The sequence below is a fragment of the Ailuropoda melanoleuca genome, chromosome 14 (genome assembly GCF_002007445.2).
Source record: "Ailuropoda melanoleuca isolate Jingjing chromosome 14, ASM200744v2, whole genome shotgun sequence".
Classification (NCBI taxonomy): Eukaryota; Metazoa; Chordata; class Mammalia; order Carnivora; family Ursidae; genus Ailuropoda; species Ailuropoda melanoleuca.
Window position 1 is genome coordinate 38,125,782 of NC_048231.1, and position 22,855 is coordinate 38,148,636.

Consider the following 22,855-nt stretch of genomic DNA (forward strand, 5'->3'; position numbering starts at 1 on the left):
AGAGAAATAACATATACTTTTATATATCAGTCTATTTTTAAAAAGTCAGCAAACCATGGACCAATTAAAACACATGTTTAAAGATGAGGATTTTGATTCATTTTAGTTTTCCAATGACAAATATTCTAGGGAAGATTTTAGGCTCTTCCATTTCTTGAAAGGTGCATTTGGACCTTTCCAAATTGTGGTAATTTGGTTCTGGGTTGCTGTTTAACCATTTTGAGTTTTCTTTAGAAGGATGGTATTATTATTCCCTCAATAATAAAATCAGCAGTAAGTGGGTGAATCCATAAATCCATAAATACGTGTAGTGGAGGATTGGGAGATAGAACCAGGAAACAAATTAAATATGTTAAATTCTGCACAAATAAGTCCAATAAAAAGGTGATCATGGCTCCTCCTTTGTAGGTAGCAAATAAAGCCAGATGTCTCTAATTGGTCATTATTTTATTTTATTTTGTGTTGAGCAAGGAATTCAATAGTATTCCTAATATTTAGTAGAAATTTAACTAAGTAAGAGAGTACCATCCTTGGGAAGATGATGAGAATGTGATATGAAATAGAGCTTCTGGTTAACTAGTCCTCTTCACAAATTTCAGTTTAAAAAAGAGAACTCTGTTTTCATTGTGTTTACAAATTGGCCTTCCTCCCCCCTTTTTCCTTTGTTTGTAGAATGAACACAAAGCTGATTTAATCTTTCTGTAGTCCTGAAGACCTGGCCATTAATTCTGGGACTAAGAAGCGTAAAAACTGATGTAAGTAAATATCAATGTTTGTGTTCAGGGCTTATATGGGGGTTATTTATGGAAGCCCACTAAATTATTTCAATAAAATAAATAGTTAAATAATATATGAAATTGAGGAATGCCAATCCTGAGCCCCATGATTGGAATGTGTCACAAATTAAAATTTATATTTACTTTGACTCATCTCAACTCAGGACCATTACTAAAGTGATGGAGGGCATTTCATATATTCTCAAAGCAGTATATCTTCCCATTTAATATTCTTGCCACATTTGCTTAATACATTCCTTCACTGGTAAAGATCTCAGTTGTTAACCCTTTGAGGCTAGAATACCTCGGAAGATGGCAGATGTCAGTTTTGTCACTTGTGGGTTAAGACGATAGGTCTGTGGTTGTCGATGACACCAGCTTTAACGTATGGCAAGGCAAGTGGAAAGGGAGCAGGTGGATACCAGTCATAAAGTAAGGGATTGATATGAAGCAAACATGCTGTTTAATCCCTACATGTCAAACGGGTTCATTGTGAAAAGTGAGTGACTATTTGCTCTCCATGAATGGGGGCAATGAAGAGATTTTGGTTGTTTTTCAGGCTTTTGTTCTCAGTTTTGTGTCATGAAAGGTTATTGATTGTAGAACTATTATCCGTGATTCTGTGAATAAATGAATCCATTCAAGAAGGCATCAGTGAATGAAGACCTAGCAAGCTGTGCCTGGATCAATAATGAGTATTGGTGGAGGTATCTGAATCAACACCTTTGATGAAGCCCTCTGTGTAACTCTGAGGTCCATTACTGAGAAGGAACCAGTCAATATTCTCTGTAGAAATTAGCTAATAGTAGAAGTTAGGAAAATTCAATAAACTTGCCCCAGGCTTTTGTGTTTCATGGCTATGGATTGTATTATTTCGAGTGAATCAATGCGTGAATAAATAAAGAAATGAATACATGGAACACTAAAAGCCTCCTCATGGGACAATTAGCAGAGTGCAGTAAACACTATTAATATCAATACAATCCTGAAGGAAAATGGAAAGGCTTACTCTGTAATCCCCTTTTATATGGAACATATTAGTGTCTGCAGCTAAGAAGCAGTGTTTGGAATTCCTGTAGTTCGCTGGGTTTTTTTTTTTAAAGTAAGAAAAAGGAAAGTGCTTGCATCAGCCAATAATCTGTTAGATAGCCATCTCTTTAATAGGTATTGACACAGGTGGATATTTGAAACCATTATAGGTCTTAATCTTGTGCGAGGTGTGTACTTAAGAGTATTTAGTATATTTTTTATCACTAAGAATTCCATACTGGTTTAATAATGAATTGTATGTTTGAGCCGAAGTTCTTATTGGTATCTAGCTCTGTCTGATTAGCAGCCATTAAAAAATTCTAAATGTGGTGTAAATCTGCTTTTTCCTACACAGAATGAGCCATAGCATGGCTGATTCAATCATTTATTAAGAATGATTATAGTCAACCAGGAGCATGAAGACTAATACAAGTAAGTCCCTTAGTTCACATTCTTTGTTCGGATGACTTGTTCATGGGTGTTATCTGAAGCATTTCAAAGTAGATAATTGTGTACCTCACAAAATAAATAAAACACTCCGAATGGAGACTGGTGATGGGAATGTGTTATAAACCAAAATTATGTTTAACCTAAATCAGTACAATGGAGGTAATTTTAAAAGAAGATACAAGTTATTTAATTTATTTTCAGAGCAGTTTAATATTCTTTATTTTTTACCATGGTTGATTTAAGCATTCCCATATGGGTAGAGCTAGCTGATAGCTCTTTGGGGGCAGCCCAGAGGTGAAGGAAGATGGTGGTTTCATTATTTTTCATTGAACCATCTTTGACATATGGACAAATTAAATAAGAGAGGCACACAGGAAGCAGTGCTAAATGTGGGTTTGATACAAAGCAGGGAATTTGAGCCACTTGCGTGTGTGTGTAGCTTTGAGCACCATTACAAAAAAATGAGTTTATTAGCTCTATGGGAGAAAAGCCTAAAATTCAAGGATCTTGTTTTTGGAATTTTGTGATTGTATTATTATTATTTGTGAATCAGAAAATTAATCAATAAACACAAAAAAATTTCCTAGCATGGACCAATGATGAATGTCATGGGGTTTCTGAAACAAGAATTTTGATTAAACCCATCTGCAACTGAGGTCCATTACAAAGAAACACCTCATTATTCTCTTTGTGGGAAATGAGCCTACAGCCTCTTATTCATGGGCTTTTGTGGCTTGGGGTATGAATTCATTATTATAATACAATTAGCCCATGAATAAAGAAATATATCAATGAATAAAGAATAAGAGAGATATGCATGCACTACTTTTAAGGCATATAATGAGACATGGGTAGTTATTAAAACAATTTTGAGATATTTAGTCCCAATAAATTAATAGTCAAGGTTTTTATCACTTTGGTAAGGGGCATGTGGTCAACTGCGCGTAAGAGTCAGTGTTTCGTTGTGTGTTGAAGCACGTTGCCAATTGATCATTTTATTAAGGAAAGGGAAATACGTTTACATAAGTACTTGATTGAATAAACTATGTAATTGAGAGGGAGAGCATGGAGCAATGATGATAATGTTTTATACAGCCACAGTCATGATTAATGCAATCTTTTTATGCAGTTTTTTGTAAGCAAACAAGTATTAAAGAATCAGTTTGCTATTCTTCTGGGTAATGACATAAGGACAAATGTAAATATTATTCAAGGTACTCCTCCGGTGTGGATGGGCTGACATATATTGAAGTATAATTATAAGTGAGCAAATGCATTTGCATTTATATCAGTTTTTTTAATATCAGTTTTTTTAAAAGTCAGCCAGCAATGTGCAAAAGGAAAGCATGCGGTTGGATGTAGAGATCATGATGTATCATGTTTTATACAACTGATATCCAGAGGAATTCAAAGAGCTCTAGGCCTTTCAAATGGTGCACACAGACATTTGTAAATAATAAGTATTTTGGTTCTGTATTGATGGTTGTTTAATTTTTGGAATTCTTTTAGAAAAATGAAGGGATGGCCTTATTATCCCATGACTAATTAAATAGAACAATTAGTGAGTGAATTAATAAATATATTAAGTAGGGTCAAGCTTGGATCCCTGGTGAGATTGTGCCCTGAATTGAATCTCCCAGGTATCCAATTCTGCACAAAGAAAGTTCCACAAAAAAGATGATCCTGGCTTTTACCTACATGGGTAGCAAGTCCAGACAGATACTCCCCATCATTATAATTATTTTTCTTCTGTTTAGTGCTAGGTTCCATGGTGTTCATTATATTATTTAAAATAAAAAATCACACAAATTAGTAAATATAAAATAGAACTCTCTTTTCCAGATGTTTAGAAAATTATGCAAATTAAGGTTTATGGTTACTTGACTTTTGATCATTTAAAATAGTTAAATGTAGACTGATTCTTTTTAAAGTTTGCCTTTTACTCCTCAGAGTGAGCACAATCTACTAGATTTGATTATTATCTCATGATGAAGATCTTGCCTTTTATCTCTTTGGGTAAAAAGAGAAGAGATCAATGTAAGCAATAATCAGTGTTCATGTATTACTTGGGGGCTTGGTCATGGGTATTCATTGAGATGCTTTGAAAGAACAAATGGCTGCATACATGAACAAATTCAAAGGTGGTCATGTGTTGACCAGTGATTAAAATATGTTATGAATTCAGAATTATGATTAATCCATTTTAGCATTACTGAATGTATTGAGATGAAGGATGAAAGGCATTTCAATAATTTTCAAAACACTTTTATATTCCATTTTATTTTTGTTCCACAGTGGATTTAAACACTTCTCCATTGGTTGATATTATTATAGACTATGAACCCACTGAGGGGAGAACATAAGAAAATGGGAAATTTTGCTTTTTTCTTAGTCATGATACGAAATGGTAGTTCACTGAACCATCTTTAAAACCTGGATGTTAAATGAAAGAGCCCAAGCAGAGACCAACGACTAAGGGAATTGAGATGACGCAAGGAAGTGGATTAACTCATATTTGTAATTGCACAGAGAGAGTTAGTTCTGTAGCTCTGTAGGGAGTCAACTTTCATGGACCTATTCCTGTCTTCAAGGACCTTCATTTTATTTTCCTAATTCATGCATGTTGGCGGTATTATTAGCAAACCAATGAATAAGTCAGAACAATATATTAAATGAAGGCACAGAATACCAAGTCTGGATCAATGATGAGTGTGCGTGGGGCATCTGAATAATATTTTTGATTAAAACCCAGTCTGTAACTCTGAGGTCCATTCCATCTATGGGAAATGTGCTTATAGATGAAATTAGAAATATTCAGAGTGGTCTTGATTTGTGTTGTTGTTATTTTATTGTTCACAACTACGAATTGTATTATTGTGAAGAAATCAGTACATGAATGAGTAAAGTATAAGTACAGAGAAGGGCTTACCTAATCATGAAAGGAACTAACGAATCAAGGATTATTATGAATATTTTTCTGGAATTTTGAGTTAGAATAAAGTAGACTAAGGCTGCTCCTTCTTTGGGAACGTATAGATAGACACATGTGAGCATCAGTGTTTTTTGTTCTGAGGCGGAAGTGAGTCAGTGGCATGTCTTATTTTAAAAAGGGACAAGAAAATTATATTTTGTATAGTAATCAGCAATACGTAATAGAATATGTATTTTCAATTATAATCTAGCACATCATGATAAGCCCATTAGTATAAAATGATTTTAATAAATAAGATTTAATATAATCAATGATAAAAAATAAAATACATTATTACATAATTATTGAAACAGAAAAGGTCTAAGCATGAACATTGGAAAGGTGAGTATAGTAATTGTGTTCATTGACTTTTCTTTCAAAAGAAAAATGTAAAAATAAATAACTAAAAATGAAAGGAAACTGTAAAAGTATTTTGTTGATGATTTCTGCAAGTGAAAAGCCAATGGATACATCTAGTATCACTTAGCTTTCAATTATGAAATATTCCCTAGGGTTCACCATTATTGGTGCCATTATTGGCAGTGAGTAAAAGAATAATTTTATATTTCAATCCATTATTTAAAAGAATGTAAACCATGGGTCAGTGAGGAGCACATATAATATATGAAGAAGCATGATTAACCCTGTTCTATACCCTTGCAGTCCACTTGAGTAAAAAAGATCCAGGCCCCCTCCTTCAGGGAAAGATCATATAACCCCCATTCTCTAAATACATCTTGCTGTTGAAACATTTAAATTCAAATTAATTAAAAATAAAAATTCACACCCTTCATAACACTGTGCACATTTCAAACCACATGCGGCCAGTGGCTACCATATTGAACAGTGCTAATAGAGAATATTTTTATCACGGCAGAAAGTTCCATCAGTGCAAACAGTGCTGAGGTAGATCGTTGCATGTAATAGCATTTAGTTTTGGGTGGTTGATGGCTCTACCATTTTGTCTTTTCTCTAGGAAAAAAAGAGTAGATAATTAAATTATCCTTAGAGTTATTTACAAAGTGAGTAAATAAATTAATTGATAAACACAAGAATTAAAGTATAGTAAGGCTCGTTGTTCAGACTGTTTCATGAAATAAGAATTTAAACTCATCCTGTTTTGCTCAAGTTTTCCCACTGAAAGATTATCTGGACTTTGTACTATTTGGTAGGTTATAGAGAACGGTATCAGTAATAGTGCTAGCTCTTTTTGTGTTGGGCGGTAGATGATAAAAGATCTTCTTTATGTTATTTCACACTAAAAATTGAATGATTCAGTAGATGAGAGGGATACCACTGTTGTATTGAAATGTGTGAAAATGTGACATGAACCAATATTTATGATTAATCTACTAATGCAGAACTAACTTCTATTTAAAAATCTAAATTTGTACTTTTCACTCTTTTAAAAATCTACCTTATCCTCCTGGATGAATACTCCACATTGAATTCAGTCATTGTCCAATGAAGAAGATCTTGCCTGTTACTTCTGTGGGTAAGAAGCAAATGTAACAGTCAAAGTTTGTTCTCGTTCATATGGTTTGTCCTTATGTGGTTAGTAAGGTAGTTAAATAGAACTAAAGGCTATATACACAAAAATAAAATCTAAGAACACTATGTATGGACCAATAGTAGGAATGTGCTCTGGGCCAAGGAGTAGAATTAACCCATTTCAGTACAACTGAGATGCATTTTTTTTTTAATGGGTGGCATTTAATTAATTTTTGGAACTGTTTGCTATTCCATATTATGTCTAACCACAGTTGATTGAAGCATTTTCATTTTGTTAGAGACCCAGGCTATTAACAATTTAGAGGAAGGAGGTCTGAGAAGGTAGAGCATATTCTCCGTGTTCTCAATGTGGGATACCATTGTGGTTTTTTTTGTTATTAATCCATACTTAAAACTGGACATTAAATGAACATGGCCCAATCATGGGACATTTTTAATGATGGTATTGGTATGAAGCAAGGTTCACATGGAGATCTGGTCTGAAAGCTCTGTGAGAAATCAGTCTAGAGACAGATCATAGTTCTATCGAGTATCTTGTTCTGGGAGTTGGTGATTCATGGGAAAATGAAAGTAGAAATGAATGAAGATAAAGAGTGCCAAGCGTGGACCAATGATGAGATTGGAGGGTGTCTGAATCAAAAATTTTGATTAAAGCCATCTGTGACTCTGAGGTCCATAATTAAAAAGTGGCCTCATTTTTTCCTCTATGGAAATGAGCTTAGAGCAGAAGTTCAGAATGTTCAAGTATTTTGATTAAGGGCATACACACTTTATGGGTATGGATTGAATACTTGTAAGTAAATCATGCACGAATAAATTGAAGAAATATAAAAATGAGTAAATATAAAGAAATCTGGGCATAGACCAATTATGAGAGTATGTGATAAAACAGGGATTGTTGTTATACATTTCTGTGGCACTAAATTCCAGTGAAATCTATTTCTAAATGCTTTTGCCCCTTTTTGGAGGGAGTGGGTAAGCAGATGTATGTAAAACTCAGTATCATTGTTTGATGTAGGTGGTTGTTTGCTGGTGGTTGTTTTATTTAGAAAAGGAAAAATTACATACATAAATAATTCATTAAATACTTAATTGGAAAAAGAATGAGCATAGTTCATATTAGAATGTGCCTTACAAACAGAATTATTATTAATCAACCTCTGTTCACTGAATTTTATTAAAAAAAGAAACAGCTCATTTTTAAAGCTCTGTGGGTACTATAATAAGCATGGAGACAAAATAATATTTTTCACGTTTCCTTGTCTAGTATTAGTTAATTCCCAGATATTGATGAATTGTTACATTTGAGTAGATTAAGTCCTAACCACCATTTTTAAAAGGGGGCAAAACACGGTCCGGTAAGAAGCAAGAATAATGATTAATTTTTTGTATATACTACTGATCCTCTCTTTGTAGCTTGGCTATGGGCACGTGGACACTTGCACATGAAAAGCATATCTATTCTGGGTTGTTCATGGCTTTACCTGTGTGTGTGTGTGTTTTAGTGTATTTTAATGTATGATCAAATATTCCCTGAGTCACTCCATAAATGAATAAATAAAACAATGAATGGTTGAATTAATATATGAGGAGGGTCAAGCATAGATCTTGGTGAGAATATGCCATGAACTACAAATTTAAACTCATCTATTTCTACACAAACTGAGTCCTTCAGAAAAAGGAAATTGTCTGCGTTCTTGCCTATGTGGATAGGGGGTCTCTAGACAGATAAGTGCAATAGGCAGAATTTTAATTTTTGCACAATAAACTCAACAGTATTCGTTGTATTATTTAAAATTTATAGTTAAATCAAGAAATAAGATATTCTTGGGTCAGTAATGAAAATGAGAAGTGAATCAACTTCCTGATTAATCTTGTACCACACAACAATTGTCTTTTAAATCAGTCTAAATCTGGGCTGTTCATTCTCTTGAATATTGGTACTTGACTCCACAGAATGAAGATGATGGTTGATTTAATCAGTCTCTACTGATGAAGATCTTGGCTGTTAGCTTTGTGGGTAAGGAACCTAATGACTAAAGTAAATAATAGTCAAAAGGCTTTGTCAGTTGGGGTGAATTTTTCATTAGTGTTCACTGAATTATTTCAATTAAGCCATACATAGATCAATGATATGAATGTGCTATGAAATAAAGATTATGATTAATCCAGTTCGGTACAATTGTGGTTGAAAATAAAATGGAAGACATTTTATTCATCCTCAAAGTAGATGAATAATCCATCTTATTTTTGCAGTGCATTTGACTTAAACATTTATCCAGTAATAAAATCTAAGACTGCACTGCTCAGTGTGGTAGCCCCTAGCCACATGTGGCTGTTTAAGTCTAAAGTAATTAAAGTGCAGTGAATTTTAACTTCAGTCCCTCAGTTGCACTGGCCACATTTCAAGTACTTAGTAGCTACATGTGGCTAATGGTGACCGCGTGAGAGAGTGCAGTAATGGCACATTCATGTTATGTTGTAAAGTGCTAGTGGATAGCTCCCCCCTGAAGGAGGACAGAGAAAGATGGAAGATGGTTGGAATAGGATGCACATGGAGCTGGCATGTTAATTGATCCATACATAACTCGCTGAGGGCCACTACAAAAAACGTCTTTTGGGAAAAGGTCTAGTTACAGGAAAAGAGCCTGTAACTAGATCTTGGTCACATCCAAAGATCTTGTTCCTGGCTTTTTAAAAATTCGTGGGTATTGATTTTATTACTGTTGGTAGATCAATGAACGGATCAATAAACAAAGGTATAAATGAAAAAAAAAAAGATTGCTTAACCTGGATCAATGATGAGTACCCTGGGGTGTCTGAAATCAAGGATTTTGATTAAACCCTATAACTCTGAGGTCCATTACAAAAGATTCCTCTCTGTAGTCTTTATGGGAAATGAGCTTATTCTAGGAGTTAAAAATATTCAGGAGTTTGTTCTTGGGCTATTGGGTATTGTATTTTCAGTAAATCAATGCATGTATAAATCAAGAAGCAAATAAATGAATAAAGACAAAATGGGTTATTCCTGGACCAAATAGGAGAGTATGTAATGTAATATATGTAATATAAAAATCATTGTTAATAAATTTCTGAAGCACTGAGTTCCGGTAAAGTAAATTGATTAAAGCTGACCCTTTTGGGTAAAGAGAATTTAGATAAATGGATGTAAGAACCCATGTTGTTTTTCTGGGTTGGGTTGTTGGTTTTTTGTTTTACTAAGAGAAGAGCGAAACATTTACTCAAAATTAATTATCGATTAAATAACTCCATAACTGAGTGAGGGCTTACACATGGACTTATGTTGAGAATGTGTTACATGACCAGTTACAACTAATCCAATGATCGTCACTATGTTTTAATAAAAAAAAAAAAAGGAAAAAAATCATCTGATCTTTTTTTCTGTGCCTAAGAAGCATATGGACAAGCATTAATATTGTCCCTTTTCTGTGGAGTCACAAATACTAATGATATTATAAATATATAAAAGAGTAATTTAACATTTTAATCAATTATTTGGACCATGAGGAGCACGTGTTATGAAACAAGGACAGTGATTAATCCAGTTCTACACAATTGCTCTCCAGATAAAGAAAATAAGACTTAACGCTCTTAAATTTGGGGAATGGTGAATACGTTTAGATAGGGTTTCTTTTTCTGGTTTGGTGAAGTTTCTTTAAAAAAGCAGAAGATAAATGACTCCATATAACTATGTTCGTACATACACATATAAAGGTGGGACAAGAATGCACTATAGTTGAGAATGTGCTGGAATCTAGGATTCAGATTAGCCTAGTTCTTTCCAAGGAAGATTCATATAGAAAAAAGAGTTCTCTCCTGGCTGAGTAGGGGGCATAGAAACAGATATAAATAATAGCCATGGTTCTTGCTCTTTTATCTGTTGTTGGTTTCAGAGGTGTTCATTATATCAGTTAAATGTAATGTTTGGCTCAATCAAGCAATAAGTATGCTGTTCTGAGTCTTAATACATAACAGGCACCAAGGTTTATTTCTAATCATTTATTGTTGACTTGAACTAAAATATCTGAATCTAGGCTGTTCTATATCATCTATTTCATTGAATCTATTTGTTTTTATACTTGCTTTATACTCTACAGAATGGATGCATGATGAATCAGTTATGGAGTGTGGAAACTTATGTAAGTAACAGTCAAGGTAATTGCTTCTGGTTTGGTGGTCTGTCATGGGTGTTAACTCCATTACTGAAAGGGAATAAATGGCTACATATACCAATAAAATGAATGAAGGTCATGTTTGGGCCAGTTCAGCACATCCATCGTCAATTAAGGAGAAAAAAGCAAGACCATTTTATTCATTTTCACAGTTAATTATTCAATTAATTAATGTAAAATGTATTACTCAATTTCAATTTTGAGTCACAGTTGATTTAAACCTCCCTTTATTTATGGAGACATAGTTTGGCTACATTCAAATAGTAAAATGGGGTTAATATGAACTATTGTATTAATCTCTATAGGAAACATTATGGACAATTAATGAAAGATATAATCAGTGGGATGTAATTCTATTCAGAAATGTTAGAGATATTCAAGGCTCTTGTCTCAAGTTTTTGTGACCTTTACGCATTTTATTATCATTAGGGAATTGGTGAATTAATCATTAAAATGTGCACACAGTTGAAGATAATGAAGGCCAGTCCTGGACCAATGATGATGCCTGGTGGAGTATGAGTCATGGATGATGACTACTATGTAACTGGAACTCTGAGGTCCAACATAGTCGGAAATCTAGTCTATACCTTCTGCTGGAAATGATCCTATGGACAGACAGAATATTTAGGAATATTTAAAGATCTTCTTAATTTTTGTGTTCATGGAATTTGATTTCTATTATTGTAAATGGATCAACAAAAGAGTCAAACAAACAAATAAAGCAAGAATGTAAGGCATTATCCAGTTATGAAGATATATGATGAGGACAGAAATGCTGTTAATATATATTAAAAATACTGAATTCCATTAGGAAATAAATGTCCTAAAGGTATTATCTCTTTGGCTAAGGTTGATATGTACAGTGTAAATCATAGCCTGTTTTCTTGTTTGGCCAGGGCCTTGTTCAACGTTGTTTGTTACTTTGAGGAAAAAACATAACAATTTAATACATACCTAAATCACAAATAAAACGAAAGGAAAAATGGATAGACTATTTCAAATCTTTTTTATTATCTGTTTTTGTGCTCTCAGAATGGATGCTCCCGGCCAGTTTAAGCATCTCTCTCCATGGCCTTCAGCTCTCTGGTTGCCTAGCAGCGTAGAGACCAATGTGAGTAAGGTCTAAGTATTTGTCTTGGTTTGGGTCCTTGTTAAAGGATCCAAGAAGGCCAACCATGGCCCAGTGATAAATATGGCATTGTCCTGAACACTGTTGTTGTTGATTGCAAAATTAAGAATGATTGATGAGAGATATAATCAATGTAGTAAATGATCCTGTAGATAGCTATTAGAGATACTTGAAAATCTTGTTCTTAAGCTTTTGTGATTCAGAGTTACTTAATTACTAAAGAAATGATGGGTTAATCAGTAAACAAATGTAGAAATTAATGGAGAAGAAGAGAGCCAGTTCTGGACCAATGATGACAAAGGGTGGCGTATGAGTCATGGATGATGAATATTACGTGTCTGAAACTCTGAGGTCCAAAGAATAAGAAATCTAGTGCATTCCTGCCGTTGGAAATACTCCTATGGACTGCTGTTAGGAATACGCGAGGATTTTACTACGTATACCTGGTTTCGATTTCCTATTCATAAATGGCTCAATGATAGAACCAGAAACAAATGCATAAATCAGTAAATATAAAGAGATGAAGCAAACTGTTACACTAAAAAAATGTGGTGAGGCAAGAAATACTATTAATATTAATTGAAATCACAGACGTCCATTAAGAATTAAATGGACCAACTGTGTTACCTCTGTGCAGGGATCATACAGGCACTGATTAATAATAGTCACTTTTGTTGTCACAGACCAGTCTCATGGGTGAGGTTGCTGATTTTGTTAAGAGGAAACTCTGTAAATATTATGAAAAATTAATAAATAATCAAATGGCTGGGTAAATGAAATGTGAAAGCAAGGCTTATTGGAGAGAACGTCTCAAGTTTTTGAATAATCTCTTCTGCTTTGTACTCCTCAGAATGGAGGCACTTGAGCTGATTCCCTGTGGTTGGCTCCATTGTTAGGAACACAGACACGAATGTGAGTAATTGTTACAGTGCTCTTAGTTTGATGGTTATTTTTTAAAAAGATTATTCAGTGTTTTAATAAGATGTATTTTGTATAAGCAAAGAAAGCCAACTGTAGCCCAATGATAAATATGCTATCATATGAAACATTGAGGATAATTAATATAAGAGGTATATTGATGTGGTAAATGATTGTATAGGTAGATGTAGGAATATTTAGGGCCCTTCTTCTTTTTTTTTTTTAATACATTGGTACTTGTTTTATTATTATCAGGGAATTGGTAAATTAATTCATAAACAAATATTGATGAAAATGAAGAAAAAGAGGCTCAGGCTTGGATCGATGATGATGGCTGGTGGCGTATGAATCATGCATAATGAATGATACGTGTCTGGAACTCTGAGGTCCAACATAGAGAATCTAGTTTACCGCCTCTATTGGAATTGACCCTATAGACAGATGTTAAGAATATATAAGGTCCTTGGTCTTTTTGTTCATGGATTTTGATTCTGTTATCATAATTCGATATATTAAAGTTATAAACAATCAATAAACAAATATAAATAAATATGAATAAGTAAAACATTGTTCAATTATGAAAATGTGTCATGATGTAAGAGAATCTATTAAGATATGTTAAAAACACTGAGCCAATTAAGAAAGACATGGTTCAAAAGTGTGACTTCTTTGGCTAATGATTATATAGAAAGTATGCGTAATAATCATTGTTCCTGTTCTGGCTCAGTGACAAATTTGATATTCGTTTTCTTAAGAGGAATATTAATAAATATTACCCCCAAATAATAAATACCTAAATTACTGACTAAAAGGTGAAATGGAAGGATTAATAGAGAGATAATGTCTCTCTCTCTCTTTCTTTTTCATCTTCTCTGCTCTGTACTTCTCAGAGTGGCCACACCAAGCTGATTAAAGCATCTTCCATGATTATGAGCTCTATATGTAGGAGATGGAGACCAGTGTGAGTACAAAGTTCTTATCTTATTTTTGGTGGTTTGTTTAGGATGTTAACTGAAATATTAAGCAGTATTTAAATTTAATTAAAGGCCAACCATGGCCCCACGATAAGTATACAATTGACATGAAACATATTGATTAACTGGCATTTGCAACATTGTAGATGATAACGAAATGTAGCTTCAAGGAGGCAGTGATTCTATGGTCAGATGTTAGGGATGCTTAAGGGTCTTATTTTCAAGTGTTTTTGATTCATTGATGTTTATTTTATAGTCATTGATTTATCGATAAGTTAATCAGTAAAGAAATGTAGAAGTGAGTGAAGAAAAAGGGCCAGTGCTGGACCGATGATGACGGCTGGTGGCGTATGAGTCATGGATGATGAATACTGTGTGTCGGGAACTCTGAGGTCCAACACAACAAGAAATCTAGTTTTTTTTCCCTCTGTTGGAAATGACCATAGTGGTAGATATTAGTATCATACAAGAATCAAGTTCTTGGTCTTTGTGTTCATGGATTTTGATTCTTTTAGCATAAGGAAATGAAAGACTCAATAATCAAATATAAATAAATATGACTAAGTTGAGGATTATAAATTATGAAAATTGATAAATACCTAAGTGGATGAGGAAATGATATGTGGAAAGCAAAGCCAATGAAGATAAGGTCTTAATTTTTTTTTTTTATCACCTTCCGTGTTTTCCACTTCTCAGAATGGATGCACTAGAGCCAATTTCAGGATTTTTCCATGGTCACAAGATGTCGGCTTGTCTCTATGTGTTTGGTGCATAGAATGGTGAGTTTTTATGGGTATATACTCTGTATTTGAAAAGTATGAAATGTAATAAAAGAAAGCCATGGTTCATTGATGAATATGGAATTGCTATTACTTTGCATTACATTGATTAGTCCCTATATGAGACTTTGAGGGTGATCAATCAAGGAAATATGCCGAAGGAGTATATGATTCTATGGACAGATGTGGGACTAATCAAGGGTGTATATTCTAGGTTTTGTTTTGTTTTGTTTTGTTTTTTTGCTTATAGGTATTTTATTACTATAAGATAAATTGATGAATTAATTAATACACAAAGGATGATGAGAGTGAGGGAAGAAAGGCCAAGGGTGGACTAATGATGATAGCTGGTGTCTTATGAATCATGGTTGATGAATACATCTCGAACTCCGAGGTCCAACATAAAAAGATATCTAGTTTATCACCTCTGTTGGATATGATCCTATAGACAGATTTAGAATTTTACAGGGATCTTGTTCTGGAGTCTTTGTGTTCATGAATTTTAGTTCTATTAGGATAAGTGAATCAATAAAAGAAGCAATGTACTAAGGCAAGAATGAGAGAGAAATCGTTCATGGGTATTACCTCTACATAAGAATGTTATAGGTAGGGGCGCCTGGGTGGCACAGCGGTTAAGCGTATGCCTTCGGCTCAGGGCGTGATCCCGGCGTTATGGGATCGAGCCACATCAGGCTCCTCCGCTATGAGCCTGCTTCTTCCTCTCCCACTCCCCCTGCTTGTGTTCCCTCTCTCACTGGCTGTCTCTATCTCTGTCAAATAAATAAAATCTTTAAAAAAAAAAAAAAAGAATGTTATAGGTAATATAAACAATGGCCAATACTCTTGTTCTGGGTTAGTGGAAAGTTCAATGTTTGTTTTTCTTAAGAAAAAGTAAAATACATATTACCCTGAATTAATATGCAGCTTAATTACTGAGTAATGAAATGTAGCGCAAGGATCAATAGAGAAAATGTTTCATTCATGTTATTATCTACTCTTTCTACTTTTTAGAATGCACGCACCCAAGGTGGTTTAAGTAGTGTGCTTTGGCCAGTAATCTCTACATTTGTCTGTAGGAACATGGAAACCAACGTGAGTAATAGTCAATGTTTTCATCTCACTTTGGGTGGTTTCGCCTGGGGATTCTCTTTATTATTTAAAAACAAGTATTCAGTATAAGAGAAAAGACCAACCATGATCCAGTCATGAAATTGGAAATGTATGAAATACGATGTTGATTAATCTAACTTTATAACAATGAGAATGATTAATGGGAGGTATTTCAATGAGGCAATGATTCTAAAGAAAAATGATAGGGATACTGAAGGCCCTTGTCCTTGGGCTTTTGTGATACATAGATGTTTATTTAATTACCATAGTGAATTGATGAACTGATCCTTTAAAAAATGTATATGAGAATAAAGAAAAGGAGGCCTGTGCATGGACCAATGATGACAGCTGGTGGCGTATGAGTCCTATACGATGAATGCTACGTGTCTGGAAGTCTGAGGTCCAACACAATGATCCTGTGGATCACTGTTAGGACTATACAAGAATCTTGCTCTAGTAATCATGGATTCGTGAATTGCTATGTTATTCATATAAATGAGTGGGTCACTGACAGAGCCAATAAATAAATATATAACTAAATAAAACTATGGAAGAAGTTTTGCCAACCATGAATATATATGTGGTGAGGCAAGAACTATTAATATAAACTAAAGAAAGCAGTGCAGGTTAAGAGATAAATGGACCAAGGGTGTTCCCTCTTTTTCTAAGGATCATAACATTACATTTATATTTATATGTATATATATGTATAAATTATGCAAAACAGTAAGTGCCTTTATGATTGAGTAAATGAAATGAGGAAATCAAGGACCAGTTAGATAAGGCCTCAATTTTTTTTTTTATCACCTGCTCTGCTCTGTACCCCTCAGAATGGGTGCATGACTCCAGTGCGTTGAAACGTCTTCCGTGGTCACGAGCTCTGCAGTTGCCTCTTTGTGTAATGAGCCCAGAGACCAATGTGAGTAATAGTTTCATGTCTGCGTTTGAGAATTTATTTTCAAGTATTCACTGTATTATTAAAAGTGTGAAATATAGTAAGAAATGCCGGGGCGCCTGGGTGGCACAGCGGTTAAGCGTCTGCCTTCGGCTCAGGGCGTGATCCCGGCGTTATGGGATCGAGCCCCACATCAGGCTCTTCTGCTATGAGCCTGCTTCTTCCTCTCCCACTCCCCCTGCTTGTGTTCCCTCTCTCGCTGGCTGTCTCTATCTCTGTCGAATAAATAAATAAAATCTTTAAAAAAAAAAAAAAAGAAATGCCAACCATCAGGAATGATAAATATGGGATTGGTCTGCTGCATTGTATGTATTAATACATATATGGAACTTTGATGATAATTAATGAAAGAGATATATCAATGTGGCAGATGATCCGATAGGCAGACAGAATATTCACTGCTCTTATTCTTGGGTTTTTGTGAATCATAGAGTTTTAGGAATTAATATTAGTGAATTCATGAATTGGTCAGTGAACTTAGGCAGATGAGAATGAAGAGAAAAGAGGCCCAGATTTGGACCAATGATGACAGTTGGTGATGTGTGAGTCGTGGATGATGAATGTTACGTGTCTGAAACTCGGAGGTCCAACAAAAAAAGAAAGCTCATCTATTGCCTCTGTTTGACATATTATAGACAAATATTAGGAAAATAAAAGATTAATTTTCTCACATATTGCATATTGCATGGAGCACTGGGTGTTATATGCAAAAAAGGAATCTTTTTTTGTGTTTATGAGTTTTGATTTTACTGTAAAAAAATGGACCAAAGAGACAATCAGTGTACAAGTACAAATAAAGAGAGTGAGATATGTTGGGTCTTAGTATATGTGGTGAGGTGATAAAAGCTATTAACATATATTGAAAATGCTGCAGTTCATTTAAGAAATGTAAATGGTTCACATATCTTGCTCTGACTGAGAATGATATATAGACAATAAATAACAGCCAACGTTCTTACTTTATGTTAGTGTTAGGTTTGATTTTTTTTTTTTGAGAAAAATAGTAAATATGATCCCAGTTCATTGTATTCCTAAATGTCTTAACTGAAGATGGAATGTGTGGATCAACAGTCTCTCAGCCTCCTGTTATTGTCTGCTTTGCTTTGTATTCCTCAGAATGGATACACTTGGACTTACGATCAGGTGCTCATGGATGCCCCTGTGTGTAAGATCATGGAGACCAATGTGAGTGACAGTCAGATTCTTCTCCTGATTTAGGTGGTTTGTATAGGATATTCAGTGTCATATTAAAAATTTAAGGAATTCCAAACATAGCTCAATGGTAAATATGATGCTGACATGAAACATTATGATAACTAATCAATACGTTCCCAGTGCGGATCACTAGTCAAATAAGCATATTCGGTGAGGCAGAAGGTTCTATAGACAGTTGCTAGGGATATTAAGGATCTGTTCCTTGAGTTTTGTGATTCACAGATACTTATTCTATTATATTAATGACTTGATAAATTGACAGTAAACAAATGTAAATGAGAATGAAGAAAAGAAAATCTGAGTGTGGACCAATGATGACAGCTGGTGGCGTACGAGTCATATACGATGAATGCTATGTGTCTGGAAGTCTGAGGTCCATCCAACACAAAGATAGCTAGTTTAACAGAGGTCAGGAATATACAAGGACCGTGTTCTTATTCTTTGTGATCATGAATTTTTTGAAATATTACAGAAGTGTCAATGGCAGAATAAACGTATGAATGAATAAAAATGAAGAGGGTTAAGTATTGTTCATAATTAAAATATGTAGTGAGGAAAATAATATAAGTTAGAATAGGTAATAAATGGATCAAAAGCACTTAACACTTTTGACTAAGGATGATATAGACAGTGATCAGTAGTAGTCAATTATTCAGTCATGGGAATAAAGGGTACAAAATAAGGAATACAGTCGGTGATATTGTAATAGCATATTGAGCATACCATAATGTATAGCGATGTTGGATCACGTGTTGTACACCTGAAAATAATGTAGCATTGTGTGTCAACTATACTCAAAAATTAAAAAAAAAATTTAAATTTAAATTCAATTTAATTAACATGTAGTGTATTCTTTGTTTCAGAGGTAGAATTTAGTGATTGATCAGTTGCACATAACAACCTGTGCTTATTACATCAACTGCTGTCCATGCTCATCACCCAGTTACTCCATCCCCCCACCCACCTCCTCTTCAGCAACCCTCAGTTGCCTAGAGTTAAGAGTCTCTTATGATTTGTCTCCCTCTCTGTTTTCATCTTATTTTATTTTACCTTCGCCTGTGTTCATCTGTTTTTTCTTAAATTCCACATATGATTGAAATGATATGGTTTTTGTTTTTCTCTGACTGACTTATTTTGCTTAACATAATACCCTCTAGTTCCATCCACATTGTTGCAAATGGCAAAGATTTCATTCTTTTTGATGGCTGAGTAATATTCCATTGTATATATACACCACATCTTCTTTACCCATTCATTTGTGCATGGACATCTGGGCTCTTTCCATAGTTTGGCTACTGTGTACATTGTTGCTGTAAACATTGGGATACCTGTGCCCCTTCGAATCACTATGTTTGTATTCTTTGGACAAATAATACCTAGTAGTGCAATTGCTGGGTCATAGGGTAGCTCTATTTTTTAAAAAAATTAAATTCAGTTAATTAACATATAGTGTATTATTAGTTTCAGAGGTAGGGTTCAGTGATTCATTAGTCTTATATAATACCCGATGCTCATTGCATCAGGTATTAATGTCCATTCCCCAGTTAACTTCTTAATGTCCATTCCCCAGTTAACTCATCCCCCACCCACCTCGCCTCTAGCAACCCTCAGTTTGTTTCCTATGATTAGGAGTCTCTTACGGTTTGTCTCCCTCTCTGATTTTGTCTTGTTTTATTTTTTTCCTTCCCCTATGATCCCCTGCCTTGTTTCTTTTTTTTTTTTTTCTTTTTTTTAAGATTTTATTTATTTATTTGACAGAGATAGAGACAGCCAGCGAGAGAGGGAACACAAGCAGGGGGAGTGGGAGAGGAAGAAGCAGGCTCATAGCAGAGGAACCTGATGTGGGGCTCGATCCCATAACGCCGGGATCACGCCCTGAGCCGAAGGCAGACGCTTAACCGCTGTGCCACCCAGGCGCCCCCCCTGCCTTGTTTCTTAAACTGCACATATGAGTGAGATCATATGATAATTGTCTTTCTCTGACTGACTAATTTTGCCTAGCATAATACCCTCTAGTTCCATCCTCATCATTGCAAATGGCAAGATTTCGTTTTTTTGATGGCTCAGTAGTATTCCATTGTATATTTATAACACATCTTCTTTATTTATTCATCTGTCAATGGACCTCTGGGCTCTTTCCATAGTTTGGCTATTGTGGCCATTGCTGCTATAAACATTGGGGTGCATGTACCCCTTCAAATCACTATGTTTGTATCCTTTGGGTAAATACCTAGTAGTGCAATTGCTGGACTGTAGGGTAACCATAATTTTAACTTCTTGAAGAATCTCCATACTGTTTCCCAGAGTGGTTGCAAAGGAATGAAGTAGGCATCCGTGCTGCGATGCAGATGTGCCTTGAAAACCTTGTATTAAGTGAAAGAAGGCAGGAAAGGTCACGTCATGCATGACTCCATTTATATGAAATATCCAATGTAGATAAATCCATAGAGAGAGAATAAAGATTGGCAGTTGCCCAGAGCTGGAGGAAGGAGGAGTAGGAGAGATTGCTTAATGAGTATGAGATTTTATTTTGGAGTGATAGAAGTATTTTGAAACTACATAGAAATGGCAGTTGCACAATATTGTGAAAATATTGAATGCTACCAATTTGTTACTTTAAATGGCTAATTTTACCTCAATTAAAAAATGAGAGATCTTTATTTTAAAAAGTCAGTTATTAAACTGACAAATTTGAACATTTGATGTTTATTTTATGAAGGGAAAATAAATATTACCATACATTAATAAATACTTTAATGACTACATATATGAATGGTGGAAAATTTGGATCAATGGGGAGAATGTCTTAATCTTTTTATCACCTTTTCTAATTGGTACTCTTCAGAATGGAACCCTAAGCTGATTGGCCACGGTCAAGATTGTCATGTTGTTTCCATGTTGGAAGGAGACCAAGGTGAGTAATGGTCAAAGTTGTCATCTTAGATTGGGTCGTTTGTTTAAAGGTATTCATTGACTTATTAAAAAGTATGAAACAGGGACGCCTGGGTGGCTCAGTTGCTAAGTGTCTGCCTTCGGCTCAGGGTGTGGTCCCAGGGTCCTGGGATCGAGCCCCATATTGGGCGCCCTGCTCTGCTGGGAGCCTGCTTCCTCCTCTCTCACTCCCCCTGCTTGTGTTCCCTCTCTCACTGGCTGTCTCTCTCTCTCTGCCAAATAAATAAATAAAATCTTAAAAAAAAAGTATGAAACACAATTTTAAAAAGTTAACAATATTCCAGAAATAATGATATCAGCCATGATGTTGATTTATCAATAATTGCAATACAGAGGTTGGTTACTGAAACAGAATCAGTCTCTGTGGGAAATGATTCTATAGAGAGATTTTAGAGATCTGAAAGGATCTTCTTCTTGGATTTTGTGAATCATGTATTTATTTTATTATTATTAATGGATTAATGATTTATTTATTTTTTAAAGATTTTATTTATTTATTTGACAGAGAGAGACAGCCAGCGAGAGAGGGAACACAAGCAGGGGGAGTGGGAGAGGAAGCAGGCTCACAGCGGAGGAGCCCGATGTGGGGCTCAATCCCATAATGCCGGGATCACGCCCTGAGCCGAAGGCAGACGTTTAAACCGCTGTGCCACCCAGGCACCCCTAATGATTTATTTGATACCAGTGTGGAAATAAATGAAGAAAAAAAGACCCAAACCTGAACGTTTGGTGGCAACTGGTGGCATATATGTCTGGATGGTGAATAATATGTGCCTGGGAGTCTGAGGTCCAACACAGGATGCGATTAGTCAGATCCCCCTTTTAGACATGCTCCTGTAGACAGATACTAGAAATATACAAAGGTCATGTTCTTGTCCTGGTTTTATCAATTTGGATTTATTATTATAAATGGATCAGTGATAGAACTATTAATGAATTATACATAAATGTATAAAGAACAAGAGAGTGAAGCATTGTCCAGCTGTGAATATATGTGGTGAGGCAAGAATTATTATTACTGAAAATTGAAAATACTGATACCCCTTAAGAAATGAATGGATCAAGAGTGTCACTTCCTTGACTAAGGATCAGAAAAACTAAGTATACGTTAATTGTAGTTTTTAGGTCAGTCTCAAATTTGAGGTGGTTCCTGTTGTTAAGAGAATGAAAATTAAGAAATTCCTAAATGACAGAATGAATGAAATGTGGAAAAGAAAGATCAATTCTGATGAAGTCTCTGATTTTCTTTTTTACAACATACTTTGCTTTATATCCCCCAAGATGGACATCCTAAAGGTGGTTGAAGAATTCTTTCTTGGTCACAGTCTCTATGGCTGCATCTGTGTTTCAGGTGTACAGAGACCAATGTGAGTAATAAATCTCATGTTTTCATTTGACAGGTTGTAAAAAAAAGGGGTGTTTACTGTGTTATTAATAGTGTGACTATAATTTGAAAGGCCGATCATGGCCAGTGATAAATATGGGAGTATTACCAAGCGTTACATTTACTAATGCATTTATGATAGATTAAGAATGATTAATGAGAAAGAGTATATCAATGTGATAAATGATTCTAGGGACAGATGTAGAATATTCAAGGTTCTTACTCATTTTTTTGTGAATCATAGGGCTTTTAAAATTAATATTAGTGAATTAGGGAATTAATGAAATAATATGCAGAAAATAAAGAAAAAGGAGCTGAAATATGGACCAGCGATGACGGCTGGGGGCATAAGAGTCATGCACAATGACTGCTATGTGTCTGGAACTCTGAGTCCAACGCAAAAGAAATACTATCTAGTACCTGTCTGAAATTATTCTATAGACTGATTTTAGGACTGTAAGGGGACTATTTTCCTACACTGTTTTCTTGAATTTTGATTCTTTTATTA

At 34.8% G+C, this 22,855-nt stretch overlaps 1 long non-coding RNA gene, 14 other non-coding genes and 1 pseudogene across 15 annotated transcripts in view; all 16 read left to right on the forward strand.

Annotated features, from left to right (window-relative positions):
• LOC105236835 overlaps nucleotides 1-22,855 on the forward strand; it is a 108,176-nt gene that overhangs the window by 38,332 nt on the left and 46,989 nt on the right. The window contains exons 9-22 of the long non-coding RNA XR_002142307.2: nucleotides 673-755; nucleotides 2,161-2,237; nucleotides 6,681-6,721; nucleotides 8,695-8,758; nucleotides 10,857-10,898; nucleotides 11,964-12,042; nucleotides 12,911-12,972; nucleotides 13,869-13,939; nucleotides 14,649-14,731; nucleotides 15,743-15,823; nucleotides 16,672-16,760; nucleotides 17,913-17,981; nucleotides 20,857-20,925; nucleotides 22,245-22,330. This is a non-coding gene — a long non-coding RNA (uncharacterized LOC105236835). The remainder of the gene's footprint in view (nucleotides 1-672; nucleotides 756-2,160; nucleotides 2,238-6,680; nucleotides 6,722-8,694; nucleotides 8,759-10,856; nucleotides 10,899-11,963; nucleotides 12,043-12,910; nucleotides 12,973-13,868; nucleotides 13,940-14,648; nucleotides 14,732-15,742; nucleotides 15,824-16,671; nucleotides 16,761-17,912; nucleotides 17,982-20,856; nucleotides 20,926-22,244; nucleotides 22,331-22,855) is intronic.
• On the forward strand, nucleotides 1,458-1,535 carry LOC117796193. Its single transcript, XR_004620562.1, has one exon. It is a non-coding gene; the product is annotated as a small nucleolar RNA SNORD113/SNORD114 family (small nucleolar RNA).
• On the forward strand, nucleotides 2,845-2,917 carry LOC117796199. Its single transcript, XR_004620568.1, has one exon. It is a non-coding gene; the product is annotated as a small nucleolar RNA SNORD113/SNORD114 family (small nucleolar RNA).
• Nucleotides 4,951-5,027, forward strand: LOC117796190. Its single transcript, XR_004620560.1, has one exon. It is a non-coding gene; the product is annotated as a small nucleolar RNA SNORD113/SNORD114 family (small nucleolar RNA).
• Nucleotides 7,342-7,415, forward strand: LOC117796179. The gene has a single exon (XR_004620550.1). It is a non-coding gene; the product is annotated as a small nucleolar RNA SNORD113/SNORD114 family (small nucleolar RNA).
• LOC117796186 lies at nucleotides 9,530-9,602 on the forward strand. Its single transcript, XR_004620557.1, has one exon. It is a non-coding gene; the product is annotated as a small nucleolar RNA SNORD113/SNORD114 family (small nucleolar RNA).
• On the forward strand, nucleotides 11,420-11,494 carry LOC117796158. The gene has a single exon (XR_004620535.1). It is a non-coding gene; the product is annotated as a small nucleolar RNA SNORD113/SNORD114 family (small nucleolar RNA).
• LOC117796146 lies at nucleotides 12,343-12,417 on the forward strand. Its single transcript, XR_004620529.1, has one exon. It is a non-coding gene; the product is annotated as a small nucleolar RNA SNORD113/SNORD114 family (small nucleolar RNA).
• On the forward strand, nucleotides 13,296-13,370 carry LOC117796159. The gene has a single exon (XR_004620536.1). It is a non-coding gene; the product is annotated as a small nucleolar RNA SNORD113/SNORD114 family (small nucleolar RNA).
• LOC117796156 lies at nucleotides 14,276-14,350 on the forward strand. Its single transcript, XR_004620534.1, has one exon. It is a non-coding gene; the product is annotated as a small nucleolar RNA SNORD113/SNORD114 family (small nucleolar RNA).
• On the forward strand, nucleotides 15,062-15,131 carry LOC117796175 (annotated as a pseudogene).
• On the forward strand, nucleotides 16,173-16,247 carry LOC117796151. The gene has a single exon (XR_004620531.1). It is a non-coding gene; the product is annotated as a small nucleolar RNA SNORD113/SNORD114 family (small nucleolar RNA).
• On the forward strand, nucleotides 17,312-17,386 carry LOC117796169. The gene has a single exon (XR_004620544.1). It is a non-coding gene; the product is annotated as a small nucleolar RNA SNORD113/SNORD114 family (small nucleolar RNA).
• LOC117796152 lies at nucleotides 18,316-18,390 on the forward strand. Its single transcript, XR_004620532.1, has one exon. It is a non-coding gene; the product is annotated as a small nucleolar RNA SNORD113/SNORD114 family (small nucleolar RNA).
• On the forward strand, nucleotides 21,683-21,756 carry LOC117796196. Its single transcript, XR_004620565.1, has one exon. It is a non-coding gene; the product is annotated as a small nucleolar RNA SNORD113/SNORD114 family (small nucleolar RNA).
• On the forward strand, nucleotides 22,670-22,743 carry LOC117796177. The gene has a single exon (XR_004620548.1). It is a non-coding gene; the product is annotated as a small nucleolar RNA SNORD113/SNORD114 family (small nucleolar RNA).